The sequence below is a fragment of the Microtus pennsylvanicus genome, chromosome 5, assembly GCF_037038515.1.
Source record: "Microtus pennsylvanicus isolate mMicPen1 chromosome 5, mMicPen1.hap1, whole genome shotgun sequence".
Classification (NCBI taxonomy): Eukaryota; Metazoa; Chordata; class Mammalia; order Rodentia; family Cricetidae; genus Microtus; species Microtus pennsylvanicus.
In genome coordinates, this window is record NC_134583.1 from 36,086,626 (window position 1) to 36,105,767 (window position 19,142).

Below are 19,142 nucleotides of genomic sequence, written 5' to 3' on the forward strand. Positions count from 1 at the left end.
GTCTTTACTGTCTCTGAACACCTCTTTATTTTTCCGGGTGGCATCAAGAGTGAAGTGTGTAAGGAATTCTACCCTTTTGTCCAGTCAGCCCCTCCTGCAAATGCCCATTGCAATGAGTCATTGGCCTAGCTCATGGCCCCTAGCACACCATCATCACGAGGCCCTCACCGAAACTCCTCGTGGATATCCTGCTGTTGCCCTGGTCATGGAGATCCTGAAGCTGTGGTTCTGCAGGACCAGTCCCATCACATGCTCTAGCAGGTCACAGATGGGGTAGATGGTAGGGTGGGCCCATCCACGACCCAGGGTGTGTGTCTGGGTGGCAGCTGAGCTGGTTGAACCTTGCCCCTCAGGTGAGGCATGGAGCCCATTCTTCTCCAGCTCAGATGTCGCCATAGCCCCTATGGCAGTGCTGCCCTCAGACAGCAACATGGCTCAGGTGACAACCCAGACCCCAGGTATTTTCATGGCCTTCAGTGGTAATATGAGCCACAGATATCAATACAGTCTGTACCCTGAGTGTGGTAGAGCTATGAAGAAGGACAAGTTTTAAGCAGAGATTGTCACTGACAGTTTGATTTACAATGGCAGTAATAACATCTATTGATGACTCTTGGATCTTGTTTATTTCAGTGCTAGTAATGGGACCCAGAGCCTTGGACATGCTAGGTGAACACTATACCACTAAATGACAAACAAAGGCCTCTGGAGCCTAATTTTTTTAAAAAAAATGCATTAAACATTTACTTATGTTTCCTAAAACATTTATTTTAGCCTTACCTATTGTTTTTAAATTGTTAAATCTGGAAGAAATTAAATGTGCAGAGAAATAAATTATTTTTCAAGTCAGTAAACTTAAAATATGAAAGTGTTGTAGGATAATCTTGTACACTGTGAAGATGTGGCTCTGCTAAGGCAACTTATGGTTGGTCTAATAAAGAGTTGAACAACCAATAGCTAGGCAGAAGAGAATAGGCAGGACTTCCTGAGAGGGAGAGGAACTTGGGGAAGAATCTGAGAGGTGGGGAATTCACCAGTGAGACTGTGAGGAAGTCGGACGTGCACTGCATTGAAGAAGGCGATTAGCCACATGGCAGAATGTAGATTTATATAAACAGGTCAATTTAAGTCTTAAGAGCCAGTTGGGAGCAAGCCTAAACAAAAGCCAAGCTTTCACACTCAATAAGGAGTCTCTGTGTCATTATCTGGGAACTGCTGGTCCAAAGAAAAACCAGTTACAAGAAAGCCTTGCATCGTAAACTCTAAATCTGGGCCAACGACCGCAAAAGATACGTGCAGGCTCCTTGCAAGGTTCAGCAGAGCCCCGAGAAGGCAGAGCACTACAGCGCTAACCACCTGTGTTAGGTGTGCAGCAATGTTGCTTTGCTTTGTTTTGGCTTTTTTTTTTTTTAGTTCTGTCGTTTTCATGCCGATTTCCTCCCTGTAGCACAGGTAGCCAAATCCTATCTTCATCAGGGTCAAGCAGTTCCGGAAGTGATACGCTGCGCCACAGAGGTTTCTGTCAACATAGGGAGATGAAAATGACTGAGCTTCAAATATGAAATAAGCTTGCAATGATTAAAAACAATGTTCTGGTTAAAAGACTTCATGAGCTTCTCTCCTTGCAATTAGCCATGTCGTTTTATTCAGAGGAAGGCTCCAGGGAGCCTCGTGTGCCGTGGAAAGTCTGATTTCCACGGTGTTGTGCGGTTCAAGAAGCTTTCTCACAAGCAATTTCATTTTAATTTCTATGCTGCCTGCTTATTTTTGTGTCCAATTTGAGAACTCTGTTCAGACCCATCGTCGGAGTTGCTTGAGGGTGTCGCTGACACAGAATTCGGTTGACACTGGCTGAGTTTTTCTGGGATGAAAAGTACCAGAACACAATGAAGTAAAACAGAAGATGGTCCCTCTCACAGGGCACCCTCTTCAGCAGCATCCTGGGGGCAGTACTTCAGGGATAGAATTAGTCGAGGAGGCTTTGAACTTGATTCAATTTTTTATTCTTCAAAACTTCTCCTGGGAGATCATATTATTTGAGTTCAGCTTTTAAAATCATTTCAGTTTCACCCCTGTTGCTTTCAAGCTTTTTCTTAGGAATTTGTGTAGAATAAAAGCTCTGTGCAGTCAATATCCACGAAAATGAAAAGAAAAATTGATCTGCATAGACTTCCCTTTTACAACACCGTTAAGGAAGGAAAGTCCCCGCCTCTCCTGGAGGAAACAGCCAGCAGTCTTGTTTGCAGGATTCAGATAAATAGCTCCTAGCATTTTCTCTGGATCCAGTTCTCACTTGCTTGTCTCTGTTCTGGCACCTGGATTCCTTAGGCTGTTTTGCAACAGCCTTGAGCTAATTTTGTCACTAGGGTCCTCCTATTTTAACCCCTGGAATAGTTTGCCTCAACCAAGTCCATCTGACCTATGCTTGAATGTAAATATGAAAATAGAAAACTGAGACTATTAGGCTACTGCTCTATACGGAAAGGAAAACAATCAAAAACCAAGGCACTTGGCAAACTCTCTCAGGAAGTTCTCGGCAAACAATCTTTTCTGTTTCAGCAACCCAGAAGATTGTCTAACCTGTTATCTTTTGGGTACAGAGCTGCCTCACGTCACAGGATTTTCTCATCATCTCATTTCCTGCCTCTTAGACTGTATCTCTTCTAGGAAGATGAAGATGGGATAAGAAATTTCAGAAGGTTTGATGCATAGAACTGAAAACAATGCCGTCAAGACTTCCAAACTTATCTTCTGGCCTGATTCACCAGTCCTCCTCCCGAACCCGAACCGTCCTTCATCTGTTCGTTCATTATTTATCTAGTGCTTGCTGTATGCTAGGTCCTGGGGGTATAAAGTTGTCAATGTCTTAAAAAATTCCAAGATGCTTTAGAAGGCAGTTCTGTGTGATTTGATGCTGTAGGCAAAAATAGATAGCGTCTGAAAGGTTCAGAGAGACTTCCAGAGGCAGGAGCAACAAGAAACATTTTTAACCCGAACTATTCTTTCTTGCTTATCTTCTTTGATGTTTCCCCTCAAATCCTTATTGTTGGTTGGACTGCTTTGTGTCTCCTAGGTCTTTGGGCTCTGTCGTTCCAGGGTAGGCACTTCCAACAGGCCAGACTTTGGCAAAGGTTCATCATGGTTCCCTGCCAAGGGTTCTCGCTGGCAGATGGCAACAGCTGCTGCAATTGAGTGGAAGAAAGTACAGGAGGAGCCCTGCAGAACGCCCTTTTTATTATACTAATGGCTTCTTTCCTGAGAGCGGCTTTTCATTGTATCAGTGCATAATTGTTTCTGCTAATGCATTTGCTCTGATTATACAAAAATCTAATTACTCTATGTAATGAATCATTAACAATTTCCTTAAATTCATTTCAGTTGTTTGCATGTTGGCATTCAGTTTATGCTAATAACCCTAAAATATTCACGCTTTTAAGTCTGAGATGCAGATGTTAAAAATTTGTTTTGGTAAATGCACGCTGCGGATCTACGTTTTGTAAAACGTTCAAGTGTAAACTCCTGAAGATTATTCTGGAATACACCATTCTGCTCATCTACCTACCTTTAAAGCAGAGGTCCCCCCTCCCCTTCAGCACATTTCGCTCACCGACAGAGTAACACATGGGGACATCTACTGTGAGAGCATTGGGTGGTGTTTGTAATGAAGGAAGATTGCAGGGGGAGGGGACAGAGTCTTTTCTCATTGGCTTATCCAAAATATTTCAGACTCTACCCAGTTGGTGAAATAGATATTAGAAATTAATATTGTTGTTAACTTAAGAAAGAAAAATCAAAATTCAATTCCCAGCACTTCCACTCTTCTGAACTGTATACCGGGACGTCTCCTCCTCTACTGACTACACACACACCAGTCACCTCCATCTCCTCTACTGAGTACACACACACCAGTCACCTCCACCTCCTCTACTGAGTACACACCAGTCACCTCCACCTCCTCTACTGAGTACACACACACCAGTCACCTCCACCTCCTCTACTGAGTACACACACACCAGTCACCTCCACCTCCTCTACTGAGTACACACACACCAATCAATCACCTCCACCTCCTCTACTGAGTACACACACACCAGTCACCTCCATCTCCTCTACTGAGTACACACACACCAGTCACCTCCATCTCCTCTACTGAGTACACACACACCAGTCACCTCCACCTCCTCTACTGAGTACACACAACAGTCACCTCCACCTCCTCTACTGAGTACACACACACCAGTCACCTCCACCTCCTCTACTGAGTACACACACACCAGTCACCTCCACCTCCTCTACTGAGTACACACAACCACCTCCATCTCCTCTACTGAGTACACACACACCAGTCACCTCCATCTCCTCTACTGAGTACACACACACCAGTCACCTCCACCTCCTCTACTGAGTACACACACACCAGTCACCTCCATCTCCTCTACTGAGTACACACACACCAGTCACCTCCACCTCCTCTACTGAGTACACACACACCAGTCACCTCCACCTCCTCTACTGAGTACACACACACCAGTCACCTCCATCTCCTCTACTGAGTACACACACACCAGTCACCTCCACCTCCTCTACTGAGTACACACACACCAGTCACCTCCACCTCCTCTACTGAGTACACACACACCAGTCACCTCCACCTCCTCTACTGAGTACACACACACCAGTCACCTCCACCTCCTCTACTGAGTACACACACACCAGTCACCTCCACCTCCTCTACTGAGTACACACACACCAGTCACCTCCACCTCCTCTACTGAGTACACACACACCAGTCACCTCCACCTCCTCTACTGAGTACACACACACCAGTCACCTCCACCTCCTCTACTGAGTACACACACACCAATCAATCACCTCCACCTCCTCTACTGAGTACACACAACCACCTCCACCTCCTCTACTGAGTACACACACACCAGTCACCTCCACCTCCTCTACTGAGTACACACACACCAGTCACCTCCACCTCCTCTACTGAGTACACACACACCAGTCACCTCCACCTCCTCTACTGAGTACACACACACCAGTCACCTCCACCTCCTCTACTGAGTACACACACACCAGTCACCTCCACCTCCTCTACTGAGTACACACACACCAACCACCTCCACCTCCTCTACTGAGTACACACACACCAGTCACCTCCACCTCCTCTACTGAGTACACACACACCAGTCACCTCCACCTCCTCTACTGAGTACACACACACCAGTCACCTCCACCTCCTCTACTGAGTACACACACACCAATCAATCACCTCCACCTCCTCTACCGAGTACACACACACCAGTCACCTCCACCTCCTCTACTGAGTACACACAACAGTCACCTCCACCTCCTCTACTGAGTACACACAACCACCTCCACCTCCTCTACTGAGTACACACACACCAACCACCTCCACCTCCTCTACTGAGTACACACACACCAGTCACCTCCACCTCCTCTACTGAGTACACACACACCAGTCACCTCCACCTCCTCTACTGAGTACACACACACCAGTCACCTCCACCTCCTCTACTGAGTACACACACACCAGTCACCTCCACCTCCTCTACTGAGTACACACAACCACCTCCACCTCCTCTACTGAGTACACACACACCAGTCACCTCCACCTCCTCTACTGAGTACACACACACCAGTCACCTCCACCTCCTCTACTGAGTACACACACACCAGTCACCTCCACCTCCTCTACTGAGTACACACACACCAGTCACCTCCACCTCCTCTACTGAGTACACACACACCAGTCACCTCCACCTCCTCTACTGAGTACACACACACCAGTCACCTCCACCTCCTCTACTGAGTACACACACACCAGTCACCTCCACCTCCTCTACTGAGTACACACACACCAGTCACCTCCACCTCCTCTACTGAGTACACACACACCAGTCACCTCCACCTCCTCTACTGAGTACACACACACCAGTCACCTCCACCTCCTCTACTGAGTACACACACACCAGTCACCTCCACCTCCTCTACTGAGTACACACACACCAGTCACCTCCACCTCCTCTACTGAGTACACACACACCAGTCACCTCCATCTCCTCTACTGAGTACACACACACCAGTCACCTCACCTCCTCTACTGAGTACACACACACCAGTCACCTCCACCTCCTCTACTGAGTACACACACACCAATCAATCACCTCCACCTCCTCTACCGAGTACACACACACCAGTCACCTCCACCTCCTCTACTGAGTACACACAACAGTCACCTCCACCTCCTCTACTGAGTACACACACACCAGTCACCTCCACCTCCTCTACTGAGTACACACACACCAACCACCTCCACCTCCTCTACTGAGTACACACACACCAGTCACCTCCACCTCCTCTACTGAGTACACACAACCACCTCCACCTCCTCTACTGAGTACACACACACCAACCACCTCCACCTCCTCTACTGAGTACACACACACCAGTCACCTCCACCTCCTCTACTGAGTACACACACACCAGTCACCTCCACCTCCTCTACTGAGTACACACACACCAGTCACCTCCACCTCCTCTACTGAGTACACACACACCAGTCACCTCCACCTCCTCTACTGAGTACACACACACCAGTCACCTCCACCTCCTCTACTGAGTACACACACACCAGTCACCTCCACCTCCTCTACTGAGTACACACAACCACCTCCACCTCCTCTACTGAGTACACACACACCAGTCACCTCCACCTCCTCTACTGAGTACACACACACCAGTCACCTCCACCTCCTCTACTGAGTACACACACACCAGTCACCTCCACCTCCTCTACTGAGTACACACAACCACCTCCACCTCCTCTACTGAGTACACACACACCAGTCACCTCCACCTCCTCTACTGAGTACACACACACCAGTCACCTCCACCTCCTCTACTGAGTACACACCCACCAACCACCTCCACCTCCTCTACTGAGTACCTACACACCAATCAATCACCTCCACCTCCTCTACTAAGTACACACACACCAATCAATCACCTCCACCTCCTCTACTGAGTACCTACACACCAATCAATCACCTCCATCTCCTCTACTGAGTACCCACACACCAATCAATCACCTCTACCTCCTCTACTGAGTACCCACACACCAGTCACCTCCAAATCTTATGAGGTCAGTCTCTCATAATCCTCATTTCACAGATTAGAAAGAGAATTTGAGAAGTGCAGCAACTTGGCCCAAGGTTACAGTATTTCACAGTGGCTGTCAACTGGGCTTAGTTCTGTCTGGTTGGGGACATTTGGCTATGTCTGAAAACATGTTTCACTGTCACAACCAAGCAGGGGCCAACTTCCACAATGAGGAGAAGCGAAGGAAGCTGCCTATCGTCCCACAAGAGAGGATGATCCACCCAGCATGACCCTAATGCTGTGCCTGGGAACCGCGGTGCTGCAGCTGTGTGCACTGCCTCGGTCACAGCTCTGTGGGCTGCTGGTTCCAGAACAGCTGGAGCAGACAGCTGCTGTGGAGAAGGCTGTGTGACTACCCCACCTCCAGCACCTGTGGGAGTGCGGCTTTGCTTTCCTGTTTGGGGACTTTGGAACTCTGCGGAGGGACTAAGGAAGCCGTGAGTGAATATATATTATTTGACGCGGGCACACCTATGACACAGACCAAATGTCTCAGGTTGGCAAAGTCTTCTCCATACTGGTCAGGTCCAGAATCGGCAAAGCCTTCCTCTGGTTTGAGTGTGAATGTTGACAGTGTGTGCAAGTGTAAGTATTTAGGAACAATTGAGCAGTGTTTACAAAAATTAGCAATCGCGGCTTCCTCCTGGATCTTTTTTAAAAAAAATATTTATTTTTATTTTATGTGCAGCATTGGTGCTTTGTCTGCATGTATGTGTGAGGATGCCAGATCCCCTGGAGCTATTGTTACAGACAGTTGTGAGCTGCCATGTGGGTGCTGGGGATTGAACCTGGATCTTTACATCCTCAGACTTCCCACCAACAAAGACCTACACTAGCTAACTTCTCCTCCTGGGCTGGACTTAAGAAGGTTTCTGAGGTTCGGCTTGTTGCACTAGTAGGTACACTCCATTGGAGCAAGCACAATCTACCGGATCGCAGCTTTTTCAACATGTGTGTCTGGTCTTCAATCACTTGCTGCCACAAAATATCCGTGGAGCTGCAGCCCGGGCTGTGCACACAGTTTTTACCTGTGGAAGTGACTCCCAGCCAGTGTCAGATTCTCTGATCTGCAGGCCAGTTTTGAGGAAATTCCATAGAGACCCTGTCTCTGGAGGCACTGAGGCTCAGCTGCTCTCAATGGTCACCACTTAGGTGAGCTGGGGTCCTCTGCCTCCTCCTCTAATTGAGGCTTGGTTTGCCCCAGGGCTGTTGACACTGTCCACTGCTCTGTGGGACTGCAGTCAGTAAGAACCCTTTATCAACACTTACCACTTCCTCTCCCTCTTCTTCCAAGGTGACCTCCTAAATATGATCCCTGTGCGTGTGTGTGCACAAAACCCACCTTTAACTAGGGTTTCCTGCATGATCACGGGTGGGAAGTTATTAGTTGAGAAAGGACATTGTCCCAGTGGTTATAGTACTGAGAACTATGACTCCCCAATCCCAAGGATACCTGCCTATATCTCATCTGGGAGGAATGAGGCCTTTGGAAGCTCTCCCTCAGTCCATGACTGACTTGACAGACTTCATCTTGTGAAGGCAGCCACTGCTGCTATGAGTTCTTGGGCATGGTGGCCCTGGCGCCCATGAACACTTTCACAATACTGCAATTTCAACCATTCTTTCCAATCATCATTTGTACAATTTTCCACATTTCTTTTCTCCTTCATCCAGCCTGAGCAAGAGGTGACTCATCTGTCCTTTCTCTTTCCTCGCTTGCTGAGGTAAAATCCTGTACTTTAGATGGTTGTCATGTGACTTCTGTACCCCAGCTCTCTTCCACCCATGCCCACAATGTGGCTTATAGCTTATGATTTGACTATTCCAATAATGGCTGTCGCTCAATGGAAAGTTCAAGAATCCAGTAGCTGTTTAGTCCACAAGACTGACGCTTCAGAATTCTCGAATCCCAGGATCCCAAAGAAGTGTGCTCTATTGCCAGTGAAGGAGTGAACTTGCCAGTCAGAGCAAAGGGAAGCAGGCAAGTGGAGGGTTCCTTTGTCCCAGTCCTTTATATAGGCTGTCACTGAAAGGTGCAACCTAAATTTAAGATGGATTTTCCCACCTCAAGAGATCCAAATTTTTTTGGGGGGGGGTGGTTCTTCCCACTTTAAATGATTCAATCAAAAAGAATGCTTCATAAGCCTACCCATCATCTTGGGATTTAGTTAATTCAGGACGCAGTCAAGTTGACAACCAAGAATAGCCATCACAACCACACATATCCATGAGGACTGAAAGTGACCTGCTCTGTTAACACCTATAAAACAGATTCCCCCAAGGTCCCAGGAGAGGTGGTCCACCATTGTCTAACTAACAACTGTAAGTGAGAGATTTAAGGCTTTTTAGAAGAACTTTGACATACTCAATGATCTGTATATAAACAGTCTTTCTTAAAAGAAATTTATTCCCCCCCCCCACCCCCGACACAGAATATTCTGATCTGGGTTTCTCTTCCCTTGTCTCCTCTGATATCATCTTTATCTCCCCACCCATTCAATTCCATACCTTCTTTCTCTCTTTCTTTAGAACAAATAGACCAATAAAAAATAAGCAGTCAGAATAAAACAATGCAAACAGAGAAATGAAAAAGTAATGACACAAAACAAAAACATAGAAAAAGTACAAGAAACATATACACAAGACACGCATACATGCGCACACACACACACAAACCTCATGGAAACACAAAACATATATACACAAGACATGCACACCCGCAAACACACACACAAAACCTCATGGAAACACAAAACATATATACACAAGACACGCATACATGCATACACACACACACACAAACCTCATGGAAACACAAAACATATATACACAAGACACGCATACATGCACACACACACAAACCTCATGGAAACACAAAACATATATACACAAGACACGCATACATGCACACACACACACACACACACCTCTCATGGAAACACAAAAGCCATAATAGATAAGCAAAAGAGAGTTAAGGTAAAAAAATAATAATACTCCATTGAGTTCATTCTGTGTTAGCCATGTACTGCTGGGAGCGGGGCCTCCCCTTGAGTGTGGCTTGTGTACCCAGTGACTCCACTGGGAGAATGACCTTTCCCTCTGTGAGAGGTTGTCAGGTGAACAGCCGTTGGTTTAGAGATGGGAGCTCTTGTCCACTTCCCCTCTTAGGGATGGGACTCCATCCAGCTTGGCCCTCTGCAGCCCCGGTACACACTGCTGTAGTGTCCTAGGTTCGTCTGTACACCAGTCCTTCTGTGTTTAAGACCTTGCTTCCTTCAAGTCGTCTGTCCTCACCAGCTCTTCCAATGTCTCTGCCTCCTCTTTCACATAGCTCCCTAGACCTAAGGGGAGGGCTTTAAGGCAAACATTCAGTCCCAGACGTAGTGTTCCAATGTCTCTTGCACACAGACAAGTGTGGGGGTCTGTGCTGGTTCCCATCCCCTGCAGGAAGAAGCCACTCTGATGCCTTCTGAGCAGGACCCTAAACTGCTTCCCATTGGGCGTGGCTTCTGGGGGCCCGGATACGGAGTCCCATTATGGTTTCTTTGCCTTCACCTTTCAGTCAGAATTCCTAAAACTTATTTTTAAGGATCTGGATTGCTTTTTATACGTCAGCCCCGCTGACAGTCTTTCTTCCTGATAACCACTCGGCTGAGAAGCAATTCCCCTATGCAAATTCAGTGTGCACTTTTAGTCCCTAGGCAAATACTAGTTCCTCCACCAACTTCTAACTGGCAGCGCTTTGGGGTGGGAGTGGGCTGGGGCACCAGTGATTGAACTCAGGGCTTGTACAGGCTAAGTGAGCACTCTGCTCCTCAGCTACCCCTGTTTTTATGCAGGGTCTCACTAAGTTGCCCAGCTGGTCTTGATCTTGAATGTGCTTTTCACAAAAGCAATGGAGCTGCAGTGGAGCTGGAAGTAGAAAGTCAAACACAGTGATTTCTAACTTTTAAGTTGCGTTGTTATCTTACAGACACCACAATGTTGTAGACAACATCAACTCAATTTTGTAGAATTGAGTTTTTATTCTAATGGAAGTATTCCAATTAATGTAAAATTTGATAGGCATATAGATGGATGTGCAATTTCTACCTGCATTTTATTTTGGTTACACAACACTATGAAAGCCAGGCAAATAACTGATTTCACAGAGTTTAGGAAGCCACTTTGCAGTCAGTAAATTTTATTAAGCATTTGCATAAAGTTATTGTATATGGCACCCCTTACCATGCTGATGGTATTCCACACACTAAATGTGATGCCATCGGCTTATTTAACATATGGCACGATGACATACAAGACTGCACTTGAAGCACGAATTTCAGTGCAGGGCTATTATTCTGGTGGTGGTGGTGGTGGTATTGGCTACTGAGGAGGAAGGAAAGAGACTGAAATGGTTGGCTGGTCTCCGAATGTGACATGGACACAGCAGACACATGCTATTACAGTATTATGGGGAACAACTAGGAATCCTTAGGACAGGGAAGGGGCGCAGCTGGGGACAGCACAGGAAGAGACCCTGTCCCTGCAGAGCAGGCGCTGTCATGGCAGAGCATGGGCACACAAAGAACCCGACAAATGATAAAAGCGTGTCATGTCATGCAGGACCTTATAGATACAGTCAACTTGAATTTATGAAATTTAATTTTTAACCAAGTGAAGTGATTTCAATTAATGAAAACTTGTAAGTTGAGGGGTTTTCAGGCCCACCTTTGCTAAGGAAAGAGGCAGGCTGAAGAGGAGAGCTAGGAAGTGGTACGAGGGAGGTCAGGACAGTGGCACTCGCTGGGGCTACTGTGGACATCTGAGTGCAGATCTTCATAAAGAGAGGGTGAGTAGGAAAGGAGTCTCCAGTGATGGGGCAGAGGGTCAGAAGGCCCTGAGGACACTATAGGAATAGTGAGTCACTGTCGTGGGAAAGGGTTAGGGCCATGTCAATGTCACAGGGCTCAAGGCATACGGACTATTTACGGTACTGTTCTAACTCTTGGAAGAAATGAAGTTATTAGGATTTTAGAAGAGGAAGTGATATAATGTCATTTACATTTTTGCTAAAAATCTTTCTCACAATTGTGCTGAGAGTGGACAAAGCAAAGGGGACCTAGAGAGGTTGGTAAGAGATGGAACAGACAGCTGGGGTTGCCAATTCAAAATTCCACAGGGTGGGTGACTTGAACAGTAGGCCTTTATTCTTCTCAGTTTAGGAAGCTGGGAAGTACAGACTCAAGGTACCAACTAGGAGCGTTTCATTCTGAGGCCTCTTCCTGAGCTTGTAAGTAACTACCATGTCACCTCGTGTTCATGTAGCTTTTCTGTGGTAGGCATGAAGAATAGAGAAAGAGACAGATGGGGATCTCTTATTGACCTTCCTATCTTATAGGATAAGCACACCAATGCCAAAGTGCTAGGGTCCCACTCTCTTGGGGCTATCTAGTTCCAATCACCTCCTCCGTGGTGGTTTAAAGAGAATGCCCCCATAAGCTCATATATTTGAACATTCAGCCTGCAGTTGGTGAAACTGTTTGGGAAGGATAGGAGGTGTGGCCTTGTGGGAGGAGGTGTGTCACTTGGGGGTGGGCTTTGAGGTTCCAGAAGCCCATGCCAGTCCGTTAGCTCTCAGCTGCTACTCCAGCACCATGCCTGCCTGCCTGATGCTATGCCCCCTGCCATGTGATGCTCATGAACTAACTCTGAAACTGTAAGCCCCCAATAAACCTATGATTTGCCTTTGCCATGGTATCTCTTCGCAGCTATAGAAAAGTGACTAAGACATCTCCCAAACTCCAAATGCCACCACATTGGTTCAGCATATGAATTTGGGGGAGACACAAATTTTCAGTTCACAACAGAAGGTCACTGCAACAATTCGGGTGAGAGATGGCTGAGAACAGGATACAAATGGTGAAAGTATTTTTAAAAGTAGAATAGATTATCTGATTTGAATAATCTGATATAGATGTTGGGAGAAACAGTGAGTGAGAGGCAGGAGAGGACATTGGGCAGGCATGCTATTATTACTGTTTACTGTGATCTTCAATATTCATAAGTAGTGCTCAACACAGAAAGCAGCTAAAGTCTCTGGGATTATTCAAAAGTTTTGCTTTGACGAGTTTCAGTTTGTGAGTTAATGTGAGCAGGGCATGCCACAGTGAATTTGGTCCTGTTTGACCCTGGAACTGGAGTCATGAACGCGCCAGGCCAGGGATGTCAATACTCTTTCCACACAGACTGTCCTGTGCAGCTGAAGAAGGCTCTGCCACAGGTCCCAGCAGCATTCCCCTGGGAAGCATCATAGCATTGCTTTTATGTGTTTTGTTTTCTAAAAATCACCATTTCACTCACAAGTGGTCTTTTATTGCTGGCTGTCTTGGGTACAGTACCCATCAGCTAAAGTCTAGAGAATCAACAGGCAGAAGTTATCTCAGGGGTCCCGTGTCACCATCCAGAAGCTGGCAGAGGTCTCCTGCTTTCTCCACACACTGTCAGGTGCTCTGATTTGATCTGCTTCCAACTGCAGTGCAAGAGAGAGTTCATGTGTTACGTGAATTTAAATACAGATGTGGTAAAGTTCTGTTTGGAAAGGGAAGTTATATGTGAGGTCAGCACTAATCACAGGTAAAGGCTGGCTTTTGTCTTGATGTCTCGGCAGACAGGAGAAAATAACATTTTCCTAATTAACAAAAATGCCAGAATGTTATAGAATTCTTTTTAAAAATTTACATGGCGTATACATCTACATATGGCTGTGTTCATGGGAGTGAGAATATAGATAGATGTGTAGGCCAGACCTTGGTGATGAAAGTCCTCCTCAGTTGTGCTCTACCTTACTTTCTGAGACAGGATCACTTATTGAACCAGGCACTCACTCTTTTGGCTAGGTCAGTTGTTCTGGGAGCCAGCAACCCGCCTGTCTTCACCCCTCCAGCACAGTGAGTGTACTTGTGCACATCCTCACATGCTTGTTGGGTGGGTGGGTGAGCGCTAGGGAGCTGGACTCAGTTCTTCACACTTCACGACAAGAACTTTTCTGGCCCAGTGATTTCTCAAGGCCTTGAGCTGTAGCAGTCACCATGGAAGCAAATGTCAGTCTCAGTTAGAAGGCTTTGAGCTGCTAGTAGCTTGCCCATTCTATTAGATGCACATCTTGATATAGAATTTCATATTTTGTTAAATCAATGAAAAATTTGTCTTCTCAATCCTATGATAATTGGAAATTATCTTTATTTCTTCACATTTTTATGACTTTTCTCTACATAGATGCTGACCAAGGTTTCTATCTCACCTGGTTTCACAGCCATTCAGTCCCAAAGAAACACACAGAGGCCTACATTAATCATAAACTGTTTGGCCTATTAGCTCAAGCTTGTTATTAACTGTTACATCCTACATTAACACATAATTCTTATCTGCCTTAACCACATGGCTTGGTACCTTTTATCAGTGAAGCATTCTCATCTTGCTTCCCCTGTGTCTGGGTTACAGCTGCAGACTGAACCTTTGCTCTTCCCAGAATTCTCCTAAGGTTGCCCAGCCTATACTTCCTGTCTGACAACTGACCAATCAACATTTTATTAGACCAGTACAAGAGACAAATCTTTACAGGGTACAAGACCATTGTCCCTCAGCAATGGGCTTTTCAAATATTAAAGACTTTCTATTGTAGAATGGAGTAGAATGGTGGTCATTAGAGACAGGGAGATAAGGGAAGCAGAGGGAAAGGAGTTAGAGGAGAGCATCAGAATATGGAGAGGAGGATCCAGCTGCTGTGCAGCACAGTGCAGGTATCTCTCGCTCATAGAATCCTACAGCCAAATACCTCTGGTCTTAAAAAGTGCGATAAAATGGCTCCTAACAACATTCTGCTGTACCTATAGATCAGTGCCTTATTCAGCCATCCTCAGAGAAGCTTCCTCCCACAGAAGATGGGAGCAGATACAAAGACCCTCAGCCAGACGTTACACAGAAAGAGAGATCTTGAAACACACAGCTCCATCAAATCCCTCCCCTCAGAGCTCCGGGAACCTCACAGAAGAGGAGGTGGAAACAGTGTCAGAACAAAGGGGATGGAGGACACCAGGAGAACAAAGCTCACATAAAACTTCCAGAGCCCGAGGCAGCATGGACAGCGCTGACACGGGTCCACACCAGGTCCGCTATGTACTTGTTACAGCTCTCAGTTCAGTGTTTTCGTGGACCCTTGTGTGAGTGAGTGTGTCTCTGATTCTTCTGCCTCCTCTCGGGGCTCTTTTCCTGCTGTTGGTTTGCCTTGTCCAACTTCAGTGTGAGTTTTTAAATTTTATCTCACTATATTTTGTTTCGTTATGTTTTGCTGTTCTCTTTTAGAAGCCTGTTCTTTTCTAACGAGAGACAGAGAGGGAATGGATCTGGAGGTAAGGAGAGATGAGGAGGAGCTGAGGAGCAAAGGGAGGGCAAACTGTAACCAGGATATAATGTATGAGAATAGAATCTATTTTCAATAAAAGGGAGTGAACACTATGGCATCAGAGTTCTCGTCTGAGTAGTTGCACAGATCACATTTAATGATAACTTATCCCTTTTGTTGGAAAAAGTTTCCTAGTGATTATAAATTAATATAAAGCTATCTAGTCTTTTAGCTATTGTTTTTATCATCCTGTATTAAATATTCATTCCGAGAAATTCAAAAAATAATGCTATCAGTTTAAATATGAGAAAACAACATTAAAATATGGCTTAACACCTTCATTTTGAATATATACAAACCAATGTTAAAGTTCAAATGGAAAAGGAAAAGAACAAGAATAATCAAGAAAAACTGGAAAGGCTCATGGGAGTACTAACTTTTCTATTTCAACTTATTTGAAATTCTCAGTAACAGAAACAACGTGGGAATGCTTTCTATGGGAAGATGGATAGGCCTACCATAAAGTAGGTGACCTGACTTATAAGAACACTGTCCTCTAAATGAGTCAGTTGATGGCAACAGTTCCATTGCATAATGTTGGCTCAGTGGGGAATGGGGGCGCTTGCTCAGTGGCTCAGTGTGTAACCTGAGAACTGACCTTTCCATTCCTAGACTTTCTCCTATCCTTCTCCTTCATTCCACAGTCACAATTTCCAACCAAGTGCTTTCCCAGAATCAGTTATTACTGCTGTTGTAAACCAAGATTTGGAGGACTAAATGAGGAGGCATGGGTTTATATGGTCCAATGTTATTCCGACATTTTTCCAAACAGCTTTGGAAAGTATTTGGATAGTATTTATATCTATACAAATCTACTTTCTGTTGCTTTCTGAGGGATTTGTGATCAAACCCATGACCTCTTGCATGGCAGGCCTACAATAATTTGTATCTACAATAATTTGTGTCTGATGCTTCACAACAGCAATGCTGAGAAGCACCAAGTCAGTTTTAGCTCTATTATGCAGCTTCTGGGTTAGAAATTACAAGTGTGTGGTTGTGCAGTTCTGGTTTAAGGCATCTCATGATGCTACAATCGTGGCTGCAACTGAGTCGGAGGTTATTGAAGGATGCACAGGGCTGGAAGGCTGGTTTCCAAGGAGCCTGTCTTACATCACCAGGAAGGTGGTCCTGGGTGTTGGTGGAAGCCCATAGCTTTTTGCCCCTAGGGTCCCACATAGGCTATTTAGGTGTACAAGTAGCATGGCAGTGGACCAACCCCAGAGTAAACAAGCTGAGAGAAAACAAGAGAAACTCCTCACCTTCTATGATATCACTTCCAAAGTGCTATTCCATTTTGGAAACATCTGATTGGTTAGACACCTGTACCAGGCTTTCTTCTGGGCTACCAACTAGTTCCCAAATCATGACATGGAGACTTCCTATTAGTCATGAATGCTTGGCCTTAGCTTATGCTCGTTTCTGGTTAGCTTTTTTTCTTTAACTTAAATTAACCTGTTTCTCTTCAGCTCCATTTTGCCTCAGGGCTTTTTACCTTTCTTTCTGTTTGTCCTGTTCTGTGTCTGCTGGCTGGCCCCAGGCACCTCCCTCTCTTTCTCTCTTGTTCTTTCTTCTTGTTCCTGAGCATAGATTTCTTTTTCTCTTTATTTTATTCTCTGTGCCCACCAGCCCTGCCTTTCCCTCTTCTGATTAGCTCTTGGCCATTCCTCTTTTTATTAGGGCAATCAGGTGCCTTAGGCAGCCAAGGTCAAACAGATAATTAAAGAGATGCAGCAAAAACAGATGTGATACATCATTACATTATTAACAACGGCAACAAAGATGTAACACATCTTTGCCTAGTTAAAATGATATTCCACAACAGAGACCTACGTTCTATTTAACACAGAAGGAGGACCCACAGAGTATGAAATCCAGTGGGCATATCTTGGTGGCTGGCTACCTCAACACAACTGTTGCCAGAGAGACTCTTGGAAACATCAGGCTATCCTACAAAACTAAAGACTTGGAAGAAATCAAGTTGATGAAAATTTCATGAAATAATGAGGATAATACATCTTTCATAATGAACTATCCTCTTCTTTCTGCTACATTAGGTTTCATTGTCAATGCTGCTCTAGAACTTGGTCGGCAGTATTATGAAGTAATTGGCAAAATCTACTGGGTCAATAATTGTTTGCCAACGCATCAATTGCTGTAAGGCAGATAGATTGGAAATACTCTCAGCCCTGTTTGTTGAGCACTGAGATTTTTTCCTTCTAATAGTGTGCTTATCAGCTGCTATAAGGCTACAGTGATTAAAAAATACTTTATTACAACTTTATGTTTATCCTATGTTCATTTTAAAAGCCCTTCTAGTATAACAAAGAGTCAACATCTCCATCAATGAATTATGAAGCCAATTTTTAGTGAAAAAACAAGTGGTATTTTTAGAATAGGTCATCAATTCAATTTTTTTCTCATGTAGAAGAATCACCTGAGAAGACCCATTTGAAGGGTAGTTTGAAAACCTAAAATGTATACATTTATGAAAGTTATATAACTGAAATTGCAAACTAACAGGGGATATGGAGCCCCAGTTGGACATCTCACATCATCAGTTGAAGCTTGCAGTACTGGGAATGGGTTACATCTAATTGATCTCTGCTCATGGAAATCCCCAAGCAACCCAGACCATTGCCAAGGCGATTGCTTGCTCTCCACCAATTGATTGTGAGGTTCTCTTGCTGAAGACAACACCTAGACAATTCATTGAACATGGAAAAATCAAGCTGGAGACTACTAGCCTTCACCCCACTGGCTAATGTTCAGGAAAGAGTGAGAGACCTTGGAATACTCTGATCTAACTGGGATGTCCCTCTCTGCCAGTTCCCTTCCCTTGGGGCTCACAAAGCCCTGAAGAAGAGGAGGCAGAAAGAGTGTAAAAGCCAGAGAAAATGGAGAATCTCAAGAAAATAAGGCCTTATAAATAGAGCAGGGCTGGTGGACCCCTGTACTCACAGGGACTGGGGCAGCGTGCACAGAGCTGCACAGAGCTGCACAGAGCTGCAGAGGCCTGGTTCTGACAGGGTCAGAGTGCCCAGAGGGGTGTCTTTGCATCCATATGTATTTCCTGAACTTTTTCTTAGCCTCTTCTTCTGATGGCTTGTTTTGTCTTATTCTAGTTTGTTTTTTTTATTTTATCTAATTTTATTTTATTAGTATTATTGCTTATATCCTAATGAGAGACAGTTGTGTGGGGGAATTTGGGTAGAGTGAGGGAAGTGTGGAAGGATCTGGGAAGAATTGGGGGAGGGAAACCATAATCAGAGTGTATTGTACTAAAAATGTATTTTCAGTAAAATCAAAACACTGTTTTCAGTACCTAGTCACAGAAAAAAAACTCATTAGGTCTGAAGTAAGGTCTTAGAACCAAAACTTTAAGTGTTGGTCTGGTCCTGAAATAGCAGTCCACAGCAAGACACATAGAATATCCCCAACAATCACTAATGCATCATGTCTGTCTCCAGCAACTTGCAGACTCAATCTACAAAACAAAAGAGTTCTGGCTAGA